This window comes from Nanorana parkeri, unplaced genomic scaffold, assembly GCF_000935625.1.
Source record: "Nanorana parkeri isolate BGI_ZX_2015 unplaced genomic scaffold, ASM93562v1 scaffold140, whole genome shotgun sequence".
NCBI classification, from domain to species: domain Eukaryota; kingdom Metazoa; phylum Chordata; class Amphibia; order Anura; family Dicroglossidae; genus Nanorana; species Nanorana parkeri.
The window spans coordinates 1,743,930-1,764,457 of record NW_017306408.1 but is presented as its reverse complement, the minus strand read 5'-3'; positions in this window follow the sequence as shown (position 1 = coordinate 1,764,457).

Below are 20,528 nucleotides of genomic sequence, written 5' to 3'. Positions count from 1 at the left end.
TCTTCGATAAATGTAAAATGATTATACTGCAATCCAGTCCATCCCAGTAGGGATGGGCAACCATGTGATTTGTGCACACCCCTTGGTCAACTAATCACAAAAGTACAATAATTTGCAGAGCTTGGATTTGTTTGCTAGGGTCCATTCTTCCTGCAAGATAAGACCGCTTGTAGGGATGTGTATGTCAATGCAAAGTACAAGAAATACCTATTCATTGGCCAGAAATACACTCAGCTCCTGTTGTGGTCTGAGAACACAAAATATTTTTGTGGTCTGAGTGAAGTCAACTCTGCCCAATTTTTCTCCACCGAACTATTTAGACCCTCCAACTATCCTATTCTACACTATGTAAAGAGTAACCACTCTGTATTCCCAAGATATCAACAAGGAGGATTTATTGCACTTGAGATATATCAGGAAGTGCACACATGACATGTATCAGCACTTGATTTCTGTCACCCGAGAACCAATCTGTATATATTGCAGCTTACCAGTCCTTATATGTGGTGGCTGAATTAGTTATTATCACTTTATTTTTAACTAGTCATCCTGCCAGTAAGCACATCTTGTACTAGGGTGACAATGCTCACTTTCCATACTGTTTAATGAAGAAACATCTCTTCTATGTGATGCACAAACAGTTAAGCAAAGATCAGGATCAAAAGTCATGGACTAGTGTACCGGGCAGTCTTCTGGAATGTTCAAGCAGAGTGCGTTGGCTAAGGGGCCAGTCTGGGAGTCGCAGGGCTTTGGCATTGTTTTTTAAGTCTACTTTGACTTGTCCTCCATGGCTCTATCCTGTGGGGATGATGATATCCTACATGACTCTCCAGTCAGGAATGTCCATCATAACCAGATCTGGTTGTTCAATAAAATAGGGTAAATCTAGCTTGTAAGCATTTTTTTTCCGATCGGATAATCAGGTAGGATGGGTAATCCCAACGATAATAGATGCCCTTTTTGTGCAGTTGATCAAGCAGTGGGCAAATGGATCGTTAATCATTTTTATATTTTACTTGTAAGGGGTAATGCATCCTAACTTCACCAACAGACATGTTAATAAAAATTATGCTCTGAAGCAATTCATTTCCGAGGCCCCTGGTGTTCTAGAAAGCCAAATGAGTCATTAATTTAAAGAGAACAGTCTCCTATTTTTAGTTACATTATATTTTTAGTTATGAAAAATCATGTTAAAATTCTAGACAAAACTAAGACTTTTCTTTGATCCCTTGTGGAACTATGATCTTCCCTTCCTATGTTCTAGAAACAGCCACAGAACATAATCTGAACAAATTTAGGCCTATTATTTCTTGAGAAATGTTATTTCTGTGACTCCTGTGATACAAATGCCTCTGAATTTATCAAGTGGAGCCCATTAATTGTTTGTTCGGTTGCCCCCCTCTTCCCCATATGCATCTTAAAGTACACCTATCAGTATGAAAACCTTACATTGCATGCTAGTTCCTGCTTTTTTGTAATTTACTTTTTATTAAGGTTTTACATGAATACAACAGCATTTACATTTAGTTTTAATGAGCTCTAGTTCCTGCTTGATGTATACACAAACAGTTAAAGGGAACATACTTGCAGTAATATTTAGAGTGCAAATTACAAGTGATAGTAATACCACACCCAAGCTCAAAAGAAAACAGTATTAAAATACATAGGCTGCCACTGCTGACCTCCTTAAAATGCTAGTTATTGGGCTGTTTAGGGCATCGATAGTTTTTAAATTGCTGACCTTGAACAAGCAGGCAGCAATTGAAGTCAGTGGAAAGTCAGAATAAATGATTTGCAAAGTATTTTTAAAAGGAGGGTTCATCAAAGGCAGCCTACATATTTTTTTTTCTGTACAAGTTTCCTTTAAATTAGTAAGTTCTATTATAAATTATAGGCAGTATCTACTTAGCTGTCTAGTGCCTATTCTGTGATATTACAGGACCCACACCAGGTGGCTCATTTTTGTGTTTTAATACATTTTATTAAAAAACCCACCCAACTACTAGCCCAGTACACAAGGCATAAAGGGCTGTATACATGTAGCTGGAGGCACACTCAGCATGAATTGCTCTGTAGGTGAAATTGCTCTGTAATATGAAAGGTGGGCAAGGCTGCTAAAACAGAACTAAGGGGTCTATTCACAAAGCAGCTGAGGATCTAGTCAAAAGAAAACTGGGGAAGGAAGCGCTACTACCCTATTGGATGAGGGTGGTCACAAAATTCAATAAATGTGGTGAATAATACACAATAATGGATATCACGGATAGAAGAAATCACTCACTGTTTGATGCTCTATTTGCGGCCAGAGGGTGGCGTTGCACTGCCGGGGCGGAGGGGGGTTCGTGGGTCAAAAGACCATGAAGTTCAAATGTAATGTGGACTCAGTCTAGGGTAAGTGGTATATGTAGAGAGAAACGGCAGAACTCAGCTGAGCCTGCTCGACTCTAAAAGAGAGCGGCGGGGGATGCCGCTGCTGTACTGTCTCTTGAGCCGCGGCTCACTTTGTCTAACTGTCAGTGGCGAACAACGTGGGTTGACAGTGTGACGTCAGTGGGGGCTGGGAGGCAGCTATCCAATGGGTGGCTATGCGTTTCGAGGCCGATGCCTCTTTCGGCTTGAGAAAGAGGCATCAGCCTCGAAACACGTAGCCACCCACTTCTTTTTACTTTTCCACGGGGTTCCTCTCCCTGTTCATGGAGGCTGCACACCCCCCCTGTTAGTCTTATAAATATATTCCCATGTACCACCAGAGTAGTGCGCTTATTATTGTTTTTGCGAGGATCTAGGCGTAGCTTCGGCCGATCCTTCGGCTAGCTTCGGCCCCAGGACCCCTTCGGTTCAGTAGAACCGAAGGGCTGCTGTGCGGGCTATTCACAATAGCCCGTACAGCTCCCGAACTTAGCCGAGCGGCTCAGTCGAGCCGAAGCCATATGCCTCGACACGGCTGAGCCGCGCTGAAAGCCAAAGCTGGCCTGCTTCTGACCGTGGTCCAGCCAGCCGTGATCTTACGGTTGGTTCCGGTCACTTGCAGAGAGATCAGCGTCCCTGGTTACCAGCTAACCAGGGACACTGATCTCCAGACAACAAACTCTCCCGGGCGCTCCGGGAGTCTCCCGCTCCCGGCCTCCAAGGAGAGAAACACTGCTTTTTCTTTTTTTTCTTCTTTATTCTGACACGGGACCGTGTCAGAATAGAAAAAAAAAATGTTGCCCATAGGAATGCATTGCTAGATTCCTATTGGCTATTTCAATTTGCAATAGCCAATAGTAAACTAGCACTGCACCCACCCTCTGCTGCAGTTCTCCATCAGGTCCATCAGCAGAGGGCAGGTGCAATGCTAGTTTACTATTGGCTATTGCAAATTGAAATAGCCAATAGGAATCTAGCAATCTAGCAATGCATTCCTATATGGCTCTGTGTCAGAATAAAGAAAAAAAAAGAAAAAGCAGTGTTTCTCTCCTGGGCGGCCGGGAGCGGGAGACTCCCGCAGCGCGGGGAGAGTTTTTTTTCCTTTTTTTTTTGACGGCAGCAGAACCGCCGGCCAATAGAAAACTGTTGGGCGGAGCTAGCTGTCATTGCTAGCTCTGCACAATCGTTTTCTATTTATTTTTTTTTACTTTTTAAACTGTTTTCTGTTCTGCTCGGTCCCTCAGAGGGACCGAGCAGAACAACCGGGCCGAATGCCGCTCAGCGGCATTCGGCTATTCACTCACTGCTGTTTGGCATCTAGAGGAATAGACCGAACAGCAGCGAGTAGCCTGCCAGAGGTTCGGCTTAGCTGGGCATGTTCGGCCGACCCAAAGCCACGTGAAGCAACCCGATGTAAAATAAGCCGTACCAGCCTGAAGTGAATTGCCGAACAGCGTTCGGCTCACTTCGCTTTAGGTCGGTCATTCACTCGGCTGCCTACGGCAGCTTAGTGAATAGACCGCTAAGTCCCACAATGAAAAAAACTGTTAGGAGGTAGAGTTTTGGCAGGAGAGATATCTAAAAAATATATATGTGAATTTCATGTTATGATTGTATAGTCCCAGCGCATTCCCAGCATCTGCAAAATGTAGAGAATGGAGACAGGGGACAATGTGACTACTTTGAGCATGTTTAGGGAATAATTCGTTAGTGGCTGCCCAATGGCTGTAGAGGAGCATAGGTAGCAGTGGAGGAGATGATGGTGACAGGAGACGGAGCAGCAACTGCAGCCTGGACCTGTCATCACTGGGAGAGGGCACATGTGCCCAAATGGTGCATTATGGCAAGAGCCCAACAATCACGCAGCAGATCTTAGTTTAACGCAAATCTAAACTTAGTACAAGGGCTGCCATTACTCATCTCTCTTTTTGAAAATGGAAGTTGCTTGGCTGCATAATGACAGTCAGTAATGTAGTAAATTTGGAAGAGGGTGCCCTAATACCTCCCCACTAAAGTCTTCTTAAGAGAAAATATACTTTTTGGATTGTTTTGATTAAAGTGAACCTGTGGCCAGGCTAATGATATTCAAATATTAACTTTATAAATGCAAATATTCTTAACAACCAATAAATGAAAATGCAAATCAAGCCCTCACTAAGTTCTGTAGCTCCAGGCACTGTGGAAATATTAATCAGAATAAAAAACACAAAAGAGGAACCGAAATGGCAGCTCTTCTCCCCTTTTTTGTCTGGCAGCAGGGACATGACAGCCTGCCAGACTTCTAAAGTAAACAAATAGCAGGTGCTGTAAGCTGTACAGAAACCAACTGCAATACGACTGTAGAGTTTCTGTTGTGATCTTTGAGGTTACATTTCTCCACAGTGGCTACAGCTACAAATGCCATTAATGTCTTGTTCTAAAGCTCATTCACCACTAGTTAGGAATACATAAATACTTTAATGTACATAACCTAGATGGGTTCGCCTTAAGTTATTTAATATGTATTTCTTTGTTCTTTTTTACATTTGTAATTGTATTAAAAATAAAGGTTTGTAGATGAGCAGCCTATTTCTCTCTAAATTAACCCCATAGATGTATACCATGAGAAGCATCAGTAAAGCACAATCATCATGTAGCTCTGCAAAGCAGAAAGCTGCGCTTCCATGTGTAATCTGATAAAATGGCTGCTACCATGTACATATAAAATTACAGCAGTCCACAACAAACTTTTTCTCATTAAGGTAATTTCTGGTACAATTAATTATATAAAAGCTATTTAAGGAACATTGTTTTTCCCTGTAGAATTCCCCAAATTTAAAGATGAAGAGAATTATTTGGGAGATGTTAAATGCTCCACAAATTTACTTAAAATGCCTTAACAAAATGGGGTGTTTGTGTGTTTAGAGTTATTTCCTTCACAGAAAGAAAAAAATACTGAAACATGTAAAATAATGAGCCCTAGGAGCCTTTGAGCCTTTAAAGCCCATTGCACCTCTAAAACAACTAAAATAATCTTCATTTTGCCACCCCAATTGACTGTAATGCACTTAGCTGAAATGTCAGAGGGGCTGCATGACTTGGGGGAGGAATATTCCCGGGAGAAGGGGTTAAATAAAGTGTGAATCAGTTGAACTCACCTAATTGGAGATTGGGGTCAGGTGTCAGGGAGGAGCTGCATGACATGGGACTGCAAGGGCTGATGGGCGTTCTTTCTAGAAAGTCGACAGAGAAAGCAGGTTGTCCTGCCCTCCACTAATTTTTTGCAGTTGAAATGGTTGTTTATGTCTCAGCAGCTAGGCGGGTTAGGGCTTTTTGGGGGGCTTGGAATTGTGAGTCGGTTAGAAAATGAGGGGCCATTGGTATTTGTTGGGGGCTCGGCCCCTTGGAACTTGGGAAGCAGTAACTGTCCTTGAGCTGGTGGGGGTGCGGCTGGGGACTTGGGAGAGGCCTTAGTAGAGGCCTTATTTTAGCTGATGGAAACCCAAGAACCCCTTCTTGGATCCCACAGTAGTGTAGAGTATTTATTTGTATGTTATTTTGGTTTTTATGTTTGATAATTGTTAATTTTTGTATAGTTAAAAAAAGGGCTGCTGTGGCCATTTAAATCCATGTTGCATAGTCTGTGTGTTGATTGGGGTTTGAACAGGCACATCATTGACCAAACTATCAGTCATGGAAGACTAATGAAAGAATGGCATTATACAAATATACTGTAGTTTAACACCTAAAAGTTTTAGAGTCTTGGCCTAAGATTAATGTGCATCAAATTATTATTTGTCTTTTACAATGTTGCAGTTTACAAATCTATGTTTTAGTTCATTTGGGAATGTTTGGTTTGTCAGTTAGCTAAGTTAAACCCTCAAAAAGAAATACGTCAACACCAAAAAGACTTTCAGAGTCATCTCATCATTTAATCAGCTCAGTGTAAATCAACAATCAGTTAATAGAATGTTTGTTTCTTGTATATACTGCATGGATGCTAAGGAAGCAGTTCAAGACTGTCGAAATAAACAATTAGTCATCAAAATGAAAACTGCCAGTTTGTAAAATGAAGAAGAGAGTAAATTTCACTTTTATCTTTTCTTAACCCCTTCATGACTGAGGCCCTTTTTTCATTTTTTGCACCCATGTTATATTCCACATTTTAGGCCTGAAAATGACGTAAAACCCCCCAACATTATATATTTTCTGAATGCCAAGACCCTATAGAATAAAATGGTGGTAGTTGAAAATTTTTATGTTGCGCAATATTGCAAATATTGCAAATATTAATATTAATATTAATATTGCTAATGCTGGCGACGTACACTGTACGTCGTCAGTCACGAAGGGGTTAAAAAAAAGATGTTTTTGGAGAGATAACCCTATGTTGTAAGCACTGATATTGTTTTGGATTGTGCTCAAACAACCAGGATAATGTTGCTGGCCTGATGCTGAATCCTTTAGCTGTAAGAGTTTGAGTGCTGTGTGATTAGCTTGGATTTTACTAGCAGTTTGAAATTTGCAGAACATCGTTCCTACTTGTTAAGCAGCCCAGAAATATACAATCAAGTGGGAGTAAATATATAATTAAGCATATCAAAGGTCCATCAGGTAGTGGAAAGGTAGTTTGCTTTATATTGCATTGGTTTATTAACAGTGGAATAAATAAGATGAAACTGAACTAAAAATCTGTATAGCAACTGCTCAGTGGTGAAAAACAGGCAGATTAGTCTTGACCACAGGTATATAGACAATGTTTTTCAGGGCTGTCACAGTGTCCCCTTCATCAGGGCTATGTCTAGGATCTTTCTTCCTGTGGTGAAATAAAGTAATTCAAAATCTAATATAACAAAAAACAAGTCATTTTATCTAGGTAACAGATTCATCTACATAAAAACATCATATTTTAACAGCAGTGACAGCCAAATTGAGACATGCGGGTTGATTTACTAACCTTTTAAACACACCACGAACGTGTATACACCTCTGTAGTGTGTTCCCTCCCAGCATGATCTATGGGAGGAATCGAAACACCTTTGTAGTGTGTACACACCCAGCAGGTGTGTTGTGCAAAGCCCTGTAATGAATTGCAAGGTAATGTGGTGTAAATTAGCTCTATGTTATGTTGCTTGCGTTGATGAATGCAGGAATGTAAATGCATGAGCTAACCATTTTTGTCTAAACTGTGAAGCAGCATTATATATGCATCATGTGCATGATTTTTCCATATATGGCATTAGTGGAAATATGCTTTTAGAGACTTTTTGCTTGATAAATACGTTTTGCTGTGTGAAAATCACACACACCTGGTGTGTGTGTGTGTGTTTAGGTTAGTAAATCACCCTAATGGCCTCACAGTCGCCTGGTCCAGTCACTGTCAGCTGTATTAGACAATGAACCTGTGCCTGTGGTGGCTGGAAAATGTTTGCCAACCAAGAACTCTCAGGGGGAATACCAAGTGGACAGCTGTTAGGCTTATGCCAGTACATCCAATTTCCTTTTATTCCCTTGAAGGATTACTCTTTTTTTCCTCCTCACCTATCTGTAAGGAACTGGCAGTTACACTCAACTCCTGGGGACAGGAATTAAGTTTCTGTCTACATAGTCTTTCCCTTCAAGTTAAACTTTAGCTAATATTTTTTTGTTTTAGTTTGGATTGGGTTAGGTATTCTATCAGGTTAGAAATTCTTATTTCTGGGACATGAGAAACAGTCTCCATTGGGGAGATAACCTCTAATGTACTATCCTGGTTACTCTTGGTCACTCCCTATGTCCTATCCTGGGACAAGAATTAAGAGGAAAGAACATATGCATTGCTAAATCCCTCACAGAGGTTCCAGCATTATTATCCCGTATTATAAAATAATAGGCATACTCTACTATTACATGACAGCAAGCATGAATTCTGCTCAGGGTCCCATTTCAGTGTTATACCAATAAAGATTAATTCTGGCCTTTGTAAGAGCTTTGATATCCTGTTGTGTTTATCCTGTAGTATCTTATTCTGGTTATTACTGCAGTTTGTGCTCTGGCTCCTGTTCTTTGTTTGTTTTCAGGCTAAACCAGTCTTGACCTTCTGTCCACAGTCTGACTTTGTCCTAATACCTCCTTCCCTAATCTCTGCTTATTTATGTGTGTATAACTAAAACTTCTAGGTAGTTTTACCCTCTGTATTTCACATTTTAACCATTATCATCAAGACAGAAGGTGATGGTGAATCCAAAATGTTATACTTATCACCAGAATAAGTAGTACGTGTAAATATGGCATTGGAGACAATAACTCTCTCAGAGAGTTATTCCCCTCATTTTGTAGATATTTTCTGTTATTTCCTCTTCTAGCCCCAAGACAAAAAGTGAATGGAAATCTCCCAATTGGGGCATGGACAGCAAAAAATAAACTTACAGGGGATTGAACACTTCTCAAAGGATCAATAAAGCATCAAAGGATCAATAACAAGCAGTAGATATATGCAAAAACATAAAAAAAGAACCAAATAGGTTTAAACTTACCTGTGTCCCCCCCACACCCTCCTGTCCGAAGATCTGAAGATTCTCGGGCAGCCGCAAAGGAGTCAGTGCTGGATCAGAGACCGGTACCAGCGCTGGAGGGACTCCTGAAAACAAGTGGAAAGAAGAAGATGATTGGATCAAGAGATCAAGGGGCATTATTTAAGGTAAGTCCTTAAAGCACCATGGGGGAGGGATTTTTTGACTTTAATGTCACTTTAAAAAATATCTGACTGAATATACGACTATGCTTTTGCCTGAAGATTTAATACTTCTCTTCACTTGGCTATCAGTTGAGCAAGGCAAATAGTTGTGAATTGGGAACAGCATGTAGTGAAACCTTTCAGCAAAGATGCATGGTGGAAAATAGCCGATTCCTAGACTCTGGACCTTAGTCTAGGCTTATCAGTGATGACACAACCTGCCTTCAGTTTGTTTCTGTTATAGTTTATAAAGATATTTGTTTTTTTCAGTGCACAATGACTCAAACTCTTTCTGACCCAGGGGCCTGTACTTTGTAGCCCAGACCAACCCGCCCTTCAATTAGCCCTGTAAAATTCCCTGACTGTTAGCTACATTGAGTAAACATTTTTCCTGATGGGAAAATCAAAACCTCTTTGCTATTTTGGCATGGTAAAGTTGATTCCTGTTGAGCAGCAAATCATGACTTCCAAATTATTTAGGCAACATAGTACTTTTCATTTTCTACAGCTGACATAAAAGAAAATTATTCTGATCATCCTATCAAAACCAATGCTGAGGATACAGTATGTGTGAGAAGACAGTGACACTGCTGATCTGCACATGTGCCATCATTTCAGACAAAAATATCTGATCAATGTAACAAGGTTTGTGAAGAAGTGTCTGAAAGAATATGGTAAGTAAGAAACATCTTGAGACTTGACAAGGATCACTCGGAAAAACGTGCATTAACAATAACAAGCAGTTAAACTATCCACTACCACATCAAGATTTGTCTACTGATTTTCTTAATACACATCACTGGCATTACGGACAACAACAGAAAATAATGATAAAATTAAAAGTTTGTCCTGCCAAAAGGATACTTTTCAAACAAAATTGACTACAGCCTGTTACTGATTTTGATAGAAAATAATACAAACAGCAACATGCTTCAGAGTCTGTCCACCTAAAAGAGATAGTTCTGTTGTAGGATCTGTTGGGTTGCGTCATCTATTGGCTTTTACATCGCTTGGAAAGACCAGTGATAAGCTTTCCCTTCATTTTTTCCTGGTCCTGTTTCTGCCCACCTTGGATTTTTTTGGGTGTTCCTGCATAACTAGTGCTTACCCATCCTTGTTGCCTTCTCTGTAATACAAAATATGTAAAACATCCTCATGGGAAAACAAGACTGTGGCAGGTGAGCAAGGTCGTTTTCATACAAGCTCCACTTTAATAAATAATTGGTGATAATTGCAAGAAAAAGACTGACTTCCTCATAATTGCCTGATAGAAGAAACAGAGACTTCAATTACTTTAGAAGAGCTCTCACAACCAGAGTCTTCCAGGAAAATGAGAAGCAGGAGAGTGATGCCTTTTTTTATGCTTTCTCAAGCATGGTCTTTTTAAATATCTGTACTTACATCTCATTTAACACTGAACTCGGATTTTGTTTCAGACACAGCTGTTCACAAAATCTTTCAAATAATAAAGAATTCCTTTTTTACAGTGATTCTAAATTTAATTCAATTCATATTAGTTTGTATTAGCTATGGAAACATCAAGGAAATGGTTGAAAATAAGTGAATTATCAGACAATATCAATTTTCATATACTGTTAACTGGTGTAATTGTATCCTTAACTTTCTGCCCATAAAGTTTAAAGGGAAATCATAATTGAGATACATTTTTAATGTCATGTTAAATTTTATAGAACTGATCATTGCAAGTTATTTAATTGGCAAAATCAATATTTGTAGGCTTGTTTGGATTTTGCTGGGTTTTTTTTGATGTTCCGCCTCTTAAAGAGATGTATTTTGTTGGATTGTTGTAATGAGTAATATGCCTGTGGAGAATACATCTGTCTCCATGCAGAGATAAAGAAGTGGTGGTTGAACTTAGATGCTCTGGGCCAGCCCAATACTAGTTCAACGTAAGGGAACTTTGAGTATCAGAAAAAAACAAAGGAAGCCTGCTAGACAGCAGAGGTACCCAGTGGCAGCAATGGAATGGATATCAAGAAGTCATCAATAGGTAAGAAATTAATTTACTGAACACCTAAAGGGAGGATATCTCAGTTGGGTCTGGGAGCAAGGCTGGGCCAAACCAACGGCCTAAAGATTACACTGGGAGAGTCAAACTCCCTGTGTTTTCAGTAGGGCTCAGCTGTCACTCTGACAGTTTGGTCTTGCTTTGTTGTATCTGTGAGAGTGTCTCAATGGGGCTCTGAGGCTAACGTGGGCCACAACACAAAACCATAGAATACACTGGGACAGCCACTATTCTAGTATAATCAACATGGTTCAGCAGTATCTTTGATCCCTGAATCCTGCTCTGCTGTATCTGACAGCGGCTCCTCATAAACAAAGCAATACCAGCTGCCAAATTAGCAGCTGAGCTTTCCAGGACTCCAGAGACAAAAGACTGGGAATTGGCAAAAAAATACATTGGGAAAGGGACTCCTTCCTGCCTCCTTCCTACCAGCATGATTCTATACCACCTTGATATCAAGCTAGTGATCATCTACTTTTGCATGTGTCATATGATGCAATGTCACATTCTTAGGTCATCATTTGTAACCAACCTTACAAAATTATTGCTTCTTTAGTTTTCTAAGTAATTCTTGTCATGCGTGCCATACAATTTAAAAATATTTTTGTCTTCAATAAATTCCTTTTTATTCATGCAAACTCTTGCTGGTTACATTGAGTATGTAAATGTATTTTGTTAGGAAAACAAACATATACAAAGTCTATTTTCCCCCAGGATCTAGAGAAAAAAGCGAGGTACATGTCCTCAAGAAAATCATTCTCTACTAAAGATCAAGTTCATTTTCATTTAAGTGTGTAATACATCCTCCGAGATGTCATTACTTCATAGAACAATTGTTTAAAAAGTCTTCCTTAAAAAGCAGGTTCAACTTATTGTGCTAAGGGGCTTCATCAATATCCACACAGCCATGCAGGCAGCTAGGAGGCCAGTCCATTAATGAAATGTTAATGACTGTATTAGACCTGGGATCAGTGATGTGGGATGAACTGCTGTGAGTCCATTAGCATCAGACGAGCCTGCTGGGGAGAGAGTAAACACAAAGCCAAATGAAAAAGCAGATTGTGAGGGCCTGTCAAGTGTATGTCAAGTAGGTGCTTTAAACATCTCCAAATGTAAACCAAATGGCACCTATTGGTTACATTATCTCTCTCTCTCTCTTCTATCTATCTATCTATCTATCTACGTCTCTCTCTCTCTCTCTCTCTCTCTCTCTCTCCCTCTCTCTCTCTCTACATCTCTCTCTCTCTCTACATCTCTCTCTCTCTCTACATCTCTCTCTCTCTCTACATCTCTCTCTCTCTCTACATCTCTCTCTCTCTCTACATCTCTCTCTCTCTCTACATCTCTCTCTCTCTCTACATCTCTCTCTCTCTCTACATCTCTCTCTCTCTCTACATCTCTCTCTCTCTCTACATCTCTCTCTCTCTCTACATCTCTCTCTCTCTCTACATCTCTCTCTCTCTCTACATCTCTCTCTCTACATCTCTCTCTCTCTCTCTCTCAATCTTTTTCTCTCTCATTTTATGTATTCATTTGTGAGTAATTTATTCAAGGTGCAGTACCCATAATAACCAACCATATTTAGTTTGACTGATCTTTTGTGACAGTACATTCCATCCTCTGAAAACAGATATTTCAGTTATAGATGGATGTTTTTTGGCTATATCAATAGTCACCTTCTTAAAGGTGAATTATAGTGAGAGTGAAATACACTCATCTTCATAGTTAGAGCTGACGTTTAACACTAAAGCTGTCACAGATCGGCTCTATTGATCAGGAACTGAGCAATATTATTGCTCAGTCCACAATCTTCCCCGTGCACAGAGGGGTGACTGTCAGTCACTGCTCCCCACAGGGATTCCCCCCTCCCCTCTGCGTCCCTCCAGCGCTATCTGGGGCGGGCACGGCTGTCTCTGCCTTTAGAGAAGCAGAGACAGCTGTCAATCAGCCAGCGGGATGGATCCTGACAATATTGTCGGGATGCATCCCAGCTGCAGCACGGCTCTGTACTGTCAGCATATAGCGGGCAATAACCCACTATATGCAGAGTTTTGGGTCACAGGAGGACATTAGTATATGTTCTTCTGTGACCTGAAGAGAATGATGGCAAAAAAGGTTGGGTCATAGTTCTCGTTTAAACCTTTCAGGGATTCCAGCTGTGAGACTTCTTCAGAGTTTTCATCTCTTCTACTTTACACCATTAAGTCTTAGGAACATGTCGCACCAACATCTTTGTAGCAGAGGTTTGTAACAGTTGAAAATTAGTGAGATTATTTTCTCTGGCCTGATATAGGACCTGCCCAGTCTGGGATTGGACAATGAAGGAACAAAAACACACTGATGAGATCATTCCCTCATTTAAGCACCTTCTTAGATTGAAGGGTAACTATGGTCAAAAACTGAAAATAAATCTGTATTTCTACATTGAATCTCCATAAGTTCTATCAAACTCCTAATAACCATATCCATTTAGAGGTTTGTAAACTTACTTATTGACGATGCCCATATGATGCACTGGCACAATTTCACCCAGCCCTGTGAATTTGCACTCCCTTGTATCACAAGTATCACAGAGCCTGCCTTCTGAACTACAACTCAACGTCTGAACAATGTAACATTATCATTGCTTGGTGGAAGCAATGCATTATGAGATACATAGTCTTGAGAAATAGAGATTGCATCACATCAAGCAGCAGGGAGAGCGAGGCAAAGCACACTGGGAATACCGGAATGGATGAAAGCAATGGGCAGACAGAAGGCAGCACTCACTATGTACAAGGGACTTTTTTCGAATCATAGGGGTCTATTCACGAAACAGCCGAAGGATCTAGCCGTAGCTTCGGCCGATCCTTCGGCTAACTTCAGCCCCAGGACTCCTTCGGTTCAGTAGAACCGAAGGGCTGCTGTACCATTCCTATGGTGAAATTTTTTTGTCTTTCTATTCTGACACTGAAAAATCAGTGTTTAGGCTGTCTGGAGATCAGTGTCCCTGGTAAGCCGGTTAACCAGGGACGCTGATCTCTCTGCAAGTGGCCAGAGCCAGCCGTAAGATCATGGCTGGCTCCGCCCAGCTGTCAGAAGCAGGCTGTCAGCCGGCTAATGGCCGGCCGCTCTGCCAGCTTCAGCTTTCAGCGCGTCTCAGCCGAGGCATATGCCTTCGGTTCGACTGAGCCGCTCGGCCAAGTTCGGGAGCTGTACGGGCTATAGTGAATAGCCCATTGAATAGCTATAGTGAATAGCCCATTCACTATAGCCCGTACAGCTCCCGAACTTGGCCGAGCGGCTCAGTCGAGCCGAAGGCATATGCCTCGGCTCGGCTGAGCCAGGCTGAAAGCCGAAGCTGGCTGAGCGGCCGGCCATAGGCCGGCTGACAGCCTGCTTCTGACAGCTGGGCGGAGAGAGATCAGTGTCCCTGGTTAAACGGCTTACCAGGGACACTGATCTCCAGACAGCCTAACTCTCCCGGGCTCCCGCTCCCAGCCGCCAAAGAGAGAAACACTGATTTTTCTTTTTTTTTTTATTCTGACACGGAGCCGTGTCAGAATAGAAAGACAAAAAAAAATTCACCATAGGAATGCATTGCTAGATTCCTATTGGCTATTTCAATTTGCAATAGCCAATAGCAAACTAGCTATTGTACCCACCCTCTGCTGCAGTTCTCCATTAGGTCCCCACTAGTGATTGACAGAGCAGAGGGCGGTTACAAATTGAAATAGCCAATAGGAATCTAGCAATGCATTCCTATGGCCAAATTTTTTTTCTTTTTTTTGATGGCAGCAGAACCGCCGGCCAATAGAAAACTGTTGGGTGGAGCTAGCTGTCATTGCTAGCTCCGCACAAACGTTTTCTATTTTTATTTTTCTACTCTTTTAACTATTTTTCTGTTCTGCTCGGTACCACAGAGGGAGCGAGCAGAACAGCCGAGCCGAATGCCGCTCAGCGATGTTGGATCGGCTGAGTCGAACTCCTTCTGCCGAAGCCAATGCGAAGCCACCCGATGTACGGCTGATTTCAGCCGATATATGGCTGAAATCAGCCGTACCAGCCTGAAGTGAATAGCCGAACAGCTTTCGGCTCACTTCGCTTCAGGTCGGTCATTCACTCGGCCAGGGACGTAGATAAGGGGGGGGATAGGGGGTCCAAACCCCCCCAGAGGGTCCTGGCAGTGGTGTAGCGAGAGGGGGCAGAGGGGGGAATGTGCTCCCGAGCTGCCGTCTGAAGAACATCCACAGACAGGCAGGGCCATCTAAAGGGATGCAGGGATGTCCTGTTTGATAAAATATCGGCGAAGGCTGGAGGAGAACTGATGCAGATATTTTCTCAAACAGGGCATCCCCGGCATCCCTTCACACGTGCATATGCCTGGCCCTGGATGATCTGTACAAGCCTCAGTGCGGGCTCTGCATGGGGCAGGGTGTCCTAACAAGATCAGAAGGCTGCATAGAGACAGAGCAGGCAATCAGGTAACAGAGGAGGGGGGGTTTGTATTATCTGTGATTAGTCCAAAGTCCAGAGTCTAGTGCTTTCCTATGTCCCAAGTCTAGTGTGTTCCTAAGGGTCTGTGCACACCTAGACGACACATCACCGCACGTCAATCGTGCACGATTCCGGCCGGTCAGTAATCGCGTAGGCGTGCACCGATCGCGCTGTAGGTGTGCCATTATTTTCTAATTGCAACCTAGTCGCGCCGGGTGGATTGCACTAAAACAGCCGCGCGTTGTTTACCTTTTTTCTGCGATTGCTGTGCGGATGTCACCCCATTGAAATCAATGGGGCCGCACGGCAAACGCGGCCTGCATTGTGCAGGACCGTGCGATCCCAGGACTCGCGTTCATGGATCATGTAGGCCTGCACCGGGCCTGAGTCTAGGCCTGCACCGGGCCTACTGCATTCTAAGTCCAGAGTCCAGTTCGTTCTATGTCCAGAGTCCACTGTCTGTACTGGAGGGCAGGATCATAAAGAGAACCTGTCCCCTCCAAATGCTATCACACAGGAACTTGTTAACCCCTGTGTGATAGCAATAAAGTTAAGTGAAAAAAAATAAAATATATAAAAAAAAAAAACTGATAACAAGTTAAAAAAACGAAAACATTGTTAATGATAATAATCCGCAGAGCCCAACTTGAGACCCTACACAGCCCACCTGAGACCCCGCACAGCCCACCTGAGACCCCACACAGCCCACTTGAGACTCCACACAGCCCACTTAAGACTCCCCACAGCCCTCCTGAGTACAGTTGCAGCTAACGATTATTTTCAAAATCAATTAGTTGTTCGATTAATCGGTTAATCGGATACAAAAAAAAGGCTCCTGTGATGGCACTACTAGTTTGTATTGAGATTGTAGTCGATCACGGGAGCAAGCTTGGAGCGGTGGAAGTAGAAAAAAAAGTGTGGTGTGCAATATAGTACATTATACAGCGGCGCAATGCAGAATACCAGCAGCTATAGAGGAATACAGCAAATCGCAGCAATAGTACATTATACTATAATGTACTATTGCTGGGATTTGTAGTCCTCTGTAGCTGCTGTTATTCTGCATTGTGCTGTATATAATGTACTATTGCTGGGATCTGATGTATTCCTCTATAGCTGGTGTTATTCTCCATTGCGCTGTACAGTATAATGATTAGACCGCACAATACAGATTACCACTGACCAGTTATAGAGGAACACCAAAGCCCAGCAATAGTACATTATACAGGCTGTTTAATGTATTATTGCTGATATTTGTTGTTTCTCTATAGCTGGTGGTGTTCTGCAGTGTGCCGCTATATAATACAGCGGCACAATGCAGAATACCACCGACCAGTTATATATATATATATTTTTTTTCAAACAGGAACATTAAAAAGGTTTAGATTCTCCCCATGGTGGTGGTGTTGGGGGGTTCCCTCCTTTCAGTAATAATGTACAGTTTATGGCTGTCATAGCAGCACATGCCCAGGTCTGCCCTATAGGAACACTGGGGGTGATATACTTCAGGAGTCTGCAGCAGAACATAGCCGATGAGGACTGTCTGGGGAATCAAATATTCAAACCCATCTATCATCTGGCCCTTTGCCTGTTCCTTTCTGGCCCACGGCCCAGACATGGGCTGAATCCTGACCTGCGCTCGTTGCTGAGTGACTTACTTTGAATCGTGGGCCCTTGATTGTTGGCGGGCAGCGGCGAGTCAGGAAGCTCACGGGCAGGAGAGGAGCAGAGGCATGTCCTCAGCGTGCGCGGCTTAAGCGGCGTGGGCGTGCGACTCGTGTGTGGAGCCGTGAACAGGCAATTAAATTAATAGCCGACTAATCGACAATGGAAAACGTTGACGTTTTCCATCGTCGATTTTAATCTACTAAATCGAATAGTTGTTGCAGCTCTACTTCTGAGACTCAGCACAGCCCTCCTGAGACTCCGCACAGCCGTCCTGAGACTCCACACAGCCATCCTGAGACCCTGCACAGCCCTCCTGAGACATCAGGCCACCACCCTGGAGCAACACAGAGTACGTAGCTTCATATTATTCTGCGTTGCTATATAATGTATTCCTGAGGTTTATAGTCCTCTATAGCTGGTGGTATTCTGCATTGCTATATAATATATTGCTATATGGTGGGTCTCCATAGTGGGTCAGTGGCTTTAGACCAGCTTCTGTTCTCCCTTATTTTGGTGCGGCAGCACCACCATGAAGTGTAGGCCTGAAATCACTCAAGTCTCTCCTCCATGACAGATTAGAAGGGGCAATGCCTTGAAAATTGAAACAAGCCCAGAAGTGGCTCCTACATTAACAAAGCAGCACTGGATAATGAGGTGATTTTAAGGTGGATCAGGAGGGGGAAACATAGGCAAGGGAACAGTTTGTCTAGAGCATTGAACTATGGATTGATTTGTGGGGGTGCTAATGGAAGACTTTCCCACGGGAGCCTATTTTTTTTAACCCAAATAGAGCTTTCTTCTGGTGCTATTTGATCGCCGCTGGTTTTTATTAAAATGTTTTATATAAATGAAAAAAGAAAAAAATTGTGGGAAATAAATATTTTCAACTATTTGTTATACAAAATATCAAATAAAATTAAATTTCTTCCTAAAATTAGGCCAAAATGTATTCTGCTAAATATTTTTGGTTAAAAAAATCCCAATAAGTGTATACTAAGCGGTTTGTGTGAATTTTTTACCAATTATAAGGCCTGGTTCACACCTGAACGTTTTGTAGCGCGTTCAACTCTCGACGAACGCTCTACAAAATGCTCAAACAACAGTGACATGTGTATGTCAAATTATGCAAGAAGCCTACACTTAAACATCATTTAAAGTTTTTAAAGAATACAGAATTGGGTATTTATTGTGTCAACACTTCACCTCAGTTGACTTTTACCGTAAACTGTTATTTGTATTCAATGGGTCTGGTTCACACCTTGCCGTATTTCCGCCCGTCCGAACGTGATACAAAACGGCCTACGCCCAAAGAAGTACATGTACTTATTTGGGGCGTTTTGGTCTCGCGTTTCCATTGGGATACAGCCAAGTAGCCCTCGGAAACGGGCGTTTGTCGCACATTTTTTTACCGTGAATCGCGACAAACGCGCATATTCAATACGCCTAGGTGTGAACACAGCCTTAGTCTTTTGAAAACATGGATTTTATCCATATGGTGTTGAACAACAAAATCGGTATTGCTCAGGGTAAAGGATTGCTTTAGGAATGATATGGCCGGTATATTTTTTTCAAACCTTGGTGTGTCTGCTAGATAAAATCTTATAATTTGAGGAAGCTGAACCCCCCCCCAGCAAAAAAAATTATCTACGGCCCTGCACTCGGCTGCCTACGGCAGCTTAGTGAATAGACGCCATAAGCTTTTTTGCATTATCAAAAACAACTCTAGTATGCATTCCTATTACAATGCTGATGTTATAACAGGATAGTATATGCTGGGACTTTACAACTCCTTTAAGTCAGCATTGTGCTATGCAAAAGCACTAATAGAATCATAATGTTGCCCCCAAACCCAGTTAATGCACTTGTGCAGGAAATTACAGGTGGCTAATGTGAACACAGTTTCAAGTCCATATTCTAGTTGTATAAACACATGCATTTAAAGATATATGTTATAACTTACAAAACTATTGTGTAAAATGCTTCCCATGGCACGTTCTGTGACCATGAAATGTATTTGCACAGATTATAATTTTAATAAACAAAACAGGAACAAGCTAAATGCCGTTGACCCTAGGTTGTTTTAAATGCCAAGATTTTTAGTTAATTCCAAGTGCTCAACAACAGTGACATGTGTATGTCAAATTATGCAAGAAGCCTACACTTAAACATCATTTAAAGTTTTTAAAGAATACAGAATTGGGTATTTATTGTGTCAACACTTCACCTCAGTTGACTTTTACCGTAAACTGTTATTTGCAAACATCAACGTTGCTAATACTTATGTCAAAGTTGAGCTCTGTCATACTAATAAGGCATAATGGAGAAAGCCAGACAAGTCATTGTATTTATTATATATATGGACACAAAGTACTTATATTCTGCAGACAGAACTAATGTCAGAAAACCAAAGGTTTATGCAAGTGAGACTAATGAGTAAGAGTCACATAAAGTCTGTAAAATAGACCAAGTTACATATTTTCTGAAATTAATGATTAACAAGGATATTTAGCAAAGTTCAAAGTCATAAAAAAAAATCAATGATTAGCTGGGGGGAGTTAAAAACTATTGATTGATTGTTTCTACTTTTCTAGGCATCATTTTAAAATTGATGATGCATTATGTTTATTATTATTTTTTAGTTGATCTAGGTTAGGGACATTCCAGATAGGCCATTTTGGTATTTACATGTAGCAGCCTGGTGGCCTCATTTTTCCTTATGAGGACCATCTTCTGAACTTAGCTAAATCCCTATAGTTTCCACTTTCCTTATCTTCTGAATAGACCCAAATCGCATCCATGGACAATACAGATCAATGTTTTTTATGGTTCTAGTACTATCCAATGACCCCAGCCCACTGCAGCAATATTGCTGAAGGAGCATTATCCAAGAGACTTCAGTGTCACATGTAAATGGGAAAGACATGATGATGATTCCCAGGATAATATCAACAGATTACTGAGCGATTTTACTGGAGTTATAGTGTAATAAACTAGTTTATATTGGAAAGGTGGAGGAAATAATTTGCGTAAAAATCATATTTTCTGCATCAGCATCAGGGGCATACCTAGCCTTTTCTCCACCTGAGACAGGGGGGTGGAGTGGAGGTGGTGCATGCTAAAGAGAGGTATGCCACTGCATCAGCTCTCCACCCAGCTCTGGCTTCGGCTCTGGCTGACATCTCACTCAGCTACCATCTATGCCATTCAGGGCTGTTCTTATAATGAGGCAGGCTGAGGCTATTGCCTCAGTTG